Source organism: Triticum urartu, chromosome 6A, assembly GCF_056163025.1.
Source record: "Triticum urartu cultivar PI428250 chromosome 6A, HENAU_Tu73, whole genome shotgun sequence".
NCBI classification, from domain to species: Eukaryota; Viridiplantae; Streptophyta; class Magnoliopsida; order Poales; family Poaceae; genus Triticum; species Triticum urartu.
Genome location: NC_141878.1, coordinates 398079419 through 398085039, shown reverse-complemented (window position 1 = coordinate 398085039; position 5621 = coordinate 398079419). Strand labels below are relative to the sequence as shown.

General features: G+C 47.1%; 1 long non-coding RNA gene across 1 annotated transcript; it reads right to left on the bottom strand.

Annotated features, from left to right (window-relative positions):
• Positions 1-827: 827 nt before the first annotated feature.
• Positions 828-4868, bottom strand: LOC147965383 (uncharacterized). Its single transcript, XR_015607449.1, has 2 exons — positions 4793-4868; positions 828-1038 (listed from the first exon to the last, which is right to left on the bottom strand). It is a non-coding gene; the product is annotated as an uncharacterized LOC147965383 (long non-coding RNA).
• Positions 4869-5621: the final 753 nt, after the last annotated feature.

The following is a 5621-nucleotide window of genomic DNA, read 5'->3' as shown; positions in this document are numbered from 1 at the left end:
TCTACCAACAATAATACGACATGAAGGATTGCAATCTATGTTAAGAACAATAAATGTCGGCGTCCTAGGAATGGGGGTCCCCAGACTTGCCTACCTGCGGCCCACGGCGTCGCCAGCAGGCCGTACGGCCCATCATCACCAACAAAGCACCCATGACCCTCGCGAGGGTCCAAGCCTCGCGAGGCGGACTACGCAAGGCCTCCTCGGGAGCGGTCCTACAGGAATCAGCTACTTTGCCGTCCGCCACGGCGGACGGCAAAGGCATGAACAGCGGACGGCAAAGGCCTTTGCCGTCAGCCGCGGACGGCAAAAGGCTCCGGCAAAGTAGGCTTCGGTAAACAGCTACTTTGCCGTCTGCTACTAATGGCAAAGTCTTTGCCGTCCGCCGTAGACGGCAAAGAGAGCTCGGCAGACGGCAAAGAAGGCGGACGGCAATAATAGCGCTGTCAGTCCGTTAAGTGGCTAACGGCAGGCCTTTGCCGTCCGCCGCTAACGGCAAACTTTCTAGTGTCTTTGCCGTCCGCCGTGTGATGTCATCTACACATCACTACATGGCATGTTCTTTGCCGTCTGCCACTGATGGCAAAGTCTTTGCCGTCTGCCACTGTAGGCAAACTGGCCAAATGGGTCAGCTCCCAGGAAGCACAGCTGGATTCCACGTGTCTTCTTTGCCGTCCGCGGCAGACGGCAAAGAGCTCGTTGCCGTCGGTGGCAGGCGGCAAAGAGTCTGCATATTGGCTCTTTTATCTGTTTTTTTATTAAATCCAACAATTTTCATCACAAATATAGATGACATATATAGATATATTTCAAAAGGCCATTACATATAAGATATCCAACCATATATATTACATGCATCCAACACATAACTTCATCATAGTTCCATCATACATAACAAGTTCAACATAGAGGCATCCAACCATATATATTACAATAGTTTCATCCAACGATACATGCATAGTTCAACGATACAAAAAGAAACAGAGAAAGGGATAAGGAGCACTCCATCTATGCAAGCTTTCGTCAAGTGAATGAACTCTGCAAAATGAAAAATAAGAAAGTTAGAACAAGAAGAGTAGAACAAGAAGAAGAGTAGAACAAGAAGAAGACTAGAACAAGAAGAGTAGAACAAGAAGAAGACTGGAACAAGAAGAGTATGTCATTTATGAGCTAACTTACGTGAAATGGATCATATATGAGCTAACTAAGTTGAAATGGGTCGTTTATGAGCTAGCTAAGGTGAAATGGATCATTTATGAGCTAACTTAGTTGAAATGGGTCGTTTATGAGCTAGCTAAGGTGAAATGGATCATTTTTGAGGTAACTAAGGTGAAATGGATCATTTTTTAGCTAACTTAGGTGAAATGGATCATTTATGAGCTAACTTAGTTGAAATGGATCGTTTTTGAGCTAACTTAGGTGAAATGGATCATTTATGAGCTAATTTAGTTGAAATGGATCTTTTTGAGCTAACTTAGGTGAAATGGATCATTTAAGAGCTAATTTAGGTGAAATGGATCGTTTTTTAGGTAACCTAGGTGAAATGGATCATTTATGAGCTAAATTAGTTGAAATGGATCGTTTATGAGATAACCTAGGTAAGATTGGTCATTTTGGAGTTAACCTAGGTGAAATGGGTCATTTTAAAGCTAACGTAGGTAAAATGGATCATTTAGGAGCTAATCTAGGTAAAATGGGTCATTTTTTTAGCTAACTTGGATGAACTGGATCATTTATAAGCTAACCTAGGTAAAATGGGTCATTTTAGAGCTAACTTAGGTAAAATGGATCGTCTATAAGCTAACCAAGCTAATTATGCAATTTTTGACATAAGTAAGCTAAGTACAGATCGTTTTAGAGCTAACTTAGGTAAAATGGATGGTTTTGGAGGTCAGTAAGCTTATTAAGTCATTTTGGAGGTGAAGAAGCTAAGTCTAGGTCATTATGGTAAGCATTGGAGGAAATAAAGCTAAGTCTAGGTCTTTATGCATGTGTTAAGCAAAACACTAGATAAACTTACCAAGATGTAGGAGGTGTAGGAGCGGGGTGGCTCGTGTCGGTAGCTGGAGAAGGATCGTGCGATGCTTGTCTGGAGTTACGCTGCACCAAAGATCATTTCCAATGTCTTGTTAGCATGATGACACTCAAATGTTAAGACTAGCAAGTAATGTCCATTCAATAAAACTCACCGTGGTCCCAGGAGCAATCACTGGCATCGGCGGAGCGGTCTGACCTGTCTTCTCGCACACAGACTGCACATTTGGTTTTGACGACTCAGTCATACTAGTTAGTAATGAGACAAACACTACATGAATGTTTTGGCTAATCTGCAGAAGAAACTTACCACAAGGAGCTCATACATGGCCCTTGCCTGCATGTCATTCCGTGCCCTCTCCTCTCCATCATCTTTGTCGTCCTCTCCTCCAACTCCCGCTGCCTCTCCGCCGCCTCCGCCAGAAGTTTCTCCGTTCTATCTCTCTCACTCTGTATAGCAGCCTGCAACACCACTCACATGACCATTTGTAATCATTGATGGAAGTGCACAGAATGTAATGGAGAAAGATAACTGCGTACGTATCACTAACCTTGATGGCGAGTTGCACTGGCCATTCACGAGGCCTTATCTCAGGAGCGGAGCTCGACTGGCGCGCCTTGATCTTCGGGAGAGTGCTAGGACAACGGATAAGTCCATCTCCAATGGCTATGGAGCCATGGGACCTCCCGCCACCAGATATCATCAACAGCTCTGGATCAATGGGACTGAGAGATGTTGGTGATGTTGGTGATGTTGGTGAGCTTGTTGTGGGATCAATGGACCAGATATTCCTCCCCTTTCCTCGCCTTCCCCTCATCTCTATATCTCACGAGCTTGTTGTGGGAGGAGATGTTGGTGAAGTTGTTTGCATCATCGAGGTCAGACTGAGAGAAAGCCTTGACTTTCTTGAAAGATGCAGTATGGGCCATGGCATACAGGTCGTACACCTCTGGCACCTTATCCACCTTATTGTAGCGTGCCTGAAAGAGAGAAACAATGAAAATTAGTAATTAAAGGGCTCAAGCTAGCATGATGAATGAATTGCATGAATCATGAAGCAAACCACATACCCAGTTGCGCCCGAACTGATATAAGTTGGAGCTGCCTTGATGGTGTGGCACACCTTCCATTTGGGCACGTTTGTCCTTGGCCTCGTTGTGGAGGGCTAGCCATTGTGGAGAGCACCACTCATCGACCAACACCTCCCAACAATCCATCCGATCCGCACACCATCTCGGAGGCGCCTAAGTTAGCAAATAGAAACTTGAGCGCTACGGCTAAGAATTACTAAATGAAGGAACTTAAGTAGAGAAGGCCTTAAGAATTACCTTCATGTACTGCTCCTTACTCAGGAACTTATCGCGGCACGCCGGCTTGGTCTTCTTGATACCACGCAAAGCGTAGTAGTCTCGAACAGCCTGCACCCGAGCCTCGTGCCGTAAGTTCTGGAGTAGGCGCTTGCAGACGTTCTCGATAACATGTGCCGCGTCCTCCTCGTATCCCTCCTCACACCTGTAGAATGTCTGCAATCAAATGAGACAATATTGATTAGTACAATAAGGCACATCCTTTCTCACAGGCATGTATCTTCTCATAGGGCATCTTCAGTCCACGGAGGATTTTGTCCGACTGGTACAGGTTTGCAGGCATTACATGGCCTTTGGGTAGAAAGCGTCCAAATACTGTCATAATTGCGTCATAGCATTCTCTGCCCAAGTTGAACTGAGCCTTCAGAGCCATTACTTGTGAGATGGCATCCAACTGACAAAGCTCAGTGTGCTCGTGGAGCGGACGTTTCGAAGACTCCAACATTTCATTGAAGGCCTTTGCAGATTCCTCCATCTCCTCGTCCGAATCCCGAGCATCATCATAGCCTTGCACCATGTTTTCCATCCCAGTACCATGCTCGTCGGTGCGACGACGATCCACCTCAGCTCGGTCACGTTGGGCAGACTCACCATGAAATGTCCACACCGTATAATCGGGCGTAAAACCACTCTTCTGCAGGTGTTTGCCCATTTCAGCCTCTGTCTTCTTTTCCCAATTGCCGCACCGGAAACAGGGGCACCAGGTTTTGTTTTGGCCATTTGCAAATGCGGCTTGCACAAACCCCTTAGTTTTTGTGAACCATTCAGCGCTCCATTTGTTCTGACCAGTGTGACCGGTATACATCCAAGCACGGTCACTCATCTTGACTTTCAGAGCTACTGGACACACAACAATTATATATGTAATTCACCATGTATATATTCATCAGTTGATCTACTTTGTCAATTTTATTACGTCCATGCAACCTACACTCTAATAGGTAATGATAGGTCCTAATCCCACCCGTGTATGTGTAGATTGGGTTTATTTTCCCATGCTATGCTCCGGATCCGACGCAAAATTTCGGCAGCACCTCCCCGCTGTTCTCCTGATACACGTCTCTGCAATAAACAGAGAGGATGTGTACCCGGAGAACAACAGGGGAGGCACTGACGAAATATATGCGTCGGATCCGGAGCAAAGCATATGGGAAAACGAACCCAATCTACACATACTCGGGCTGTCCATGGATAGCGTTGGACAATTCGAAAGAATCAAGGTTATATATATGCAAATGCATGCATATTTATAACTATGATGCTTTCGAACGGGAGACACATATTGGTTACGCATACTGATGATTCAAGACACATACATAGCTAGCTATCAAGTTTCATCGGAATAGATCAAATAATTAATGGGGGAGGAGGACTTGTCATTTGTGCTCACCCACGAACGAAGGGGCAGAGCTCGTCAAACGCACGGCGAGGTCGTCGAACACCAAACCTCGCAGCGATGAAACAACTGCACATTTAAAACTACACGATCAACACAATTATATATGATGTTTTTCATAACAAAATCGAAAAATATATGACCTAACTAATAATTCACAAATATATGACCCCGTCTTCCTCTGGAAGGCCAAAGAACACCTTTACGGGAGGTGTCGGTGGTCGGGGTGTCCTGTCGGTGTCGGGGTGCCGTGTCGGGGTCGGGGTGCTGTTTCAGGGTCGGGGGGTCGGGGTGTCGTGTCGATGTCGGGGTAGTGCCATGTCGGTGTCGGGGTGTTGTTTCGGGGTCGGGGTGTGGTGTCGGGGTCAGGGTGTCGGGTCAGGCTCGGGGTCGGGGTGTCGGGTCAGGCTCGGGGGGTCGGGGTGTCGGGTCAGGCTTGGGGTGTCGGGGTCAGGGTCGGGGTGTCGGGGTCGGGGTCGGGGTCGGGGTCGGGGTCTCGGGGTCGGGGTGTCGTGTCGGGGTGCCGGGTCGGGGTCTGGGTACCGTGTCGGGTCGGGGTCGGGGTGTCGGGGTCGGGGTCGGGGTGTCGGGTCAGGCTTGGGGGGTCGGGGTGTCGGGGTCTTCTTCTTCTTCCTCCTTTCCTTTTTCCTCTTCTTCTTCTCCTCCTCTCCTCTTTTTTCTTCTTCTTCTTCCTCCTTTCCTTTTTCCTCTTCTTCTTCTCCTCCTCTCCTCTTTTTTCTTCTTCTTCTTCCTCCTTTCCTTTTTCCTCTTCTTCTTCTCCTCCTCTCCTCTTTTTTCTTCTTCTTCTTCCTCTTCTTCTTTT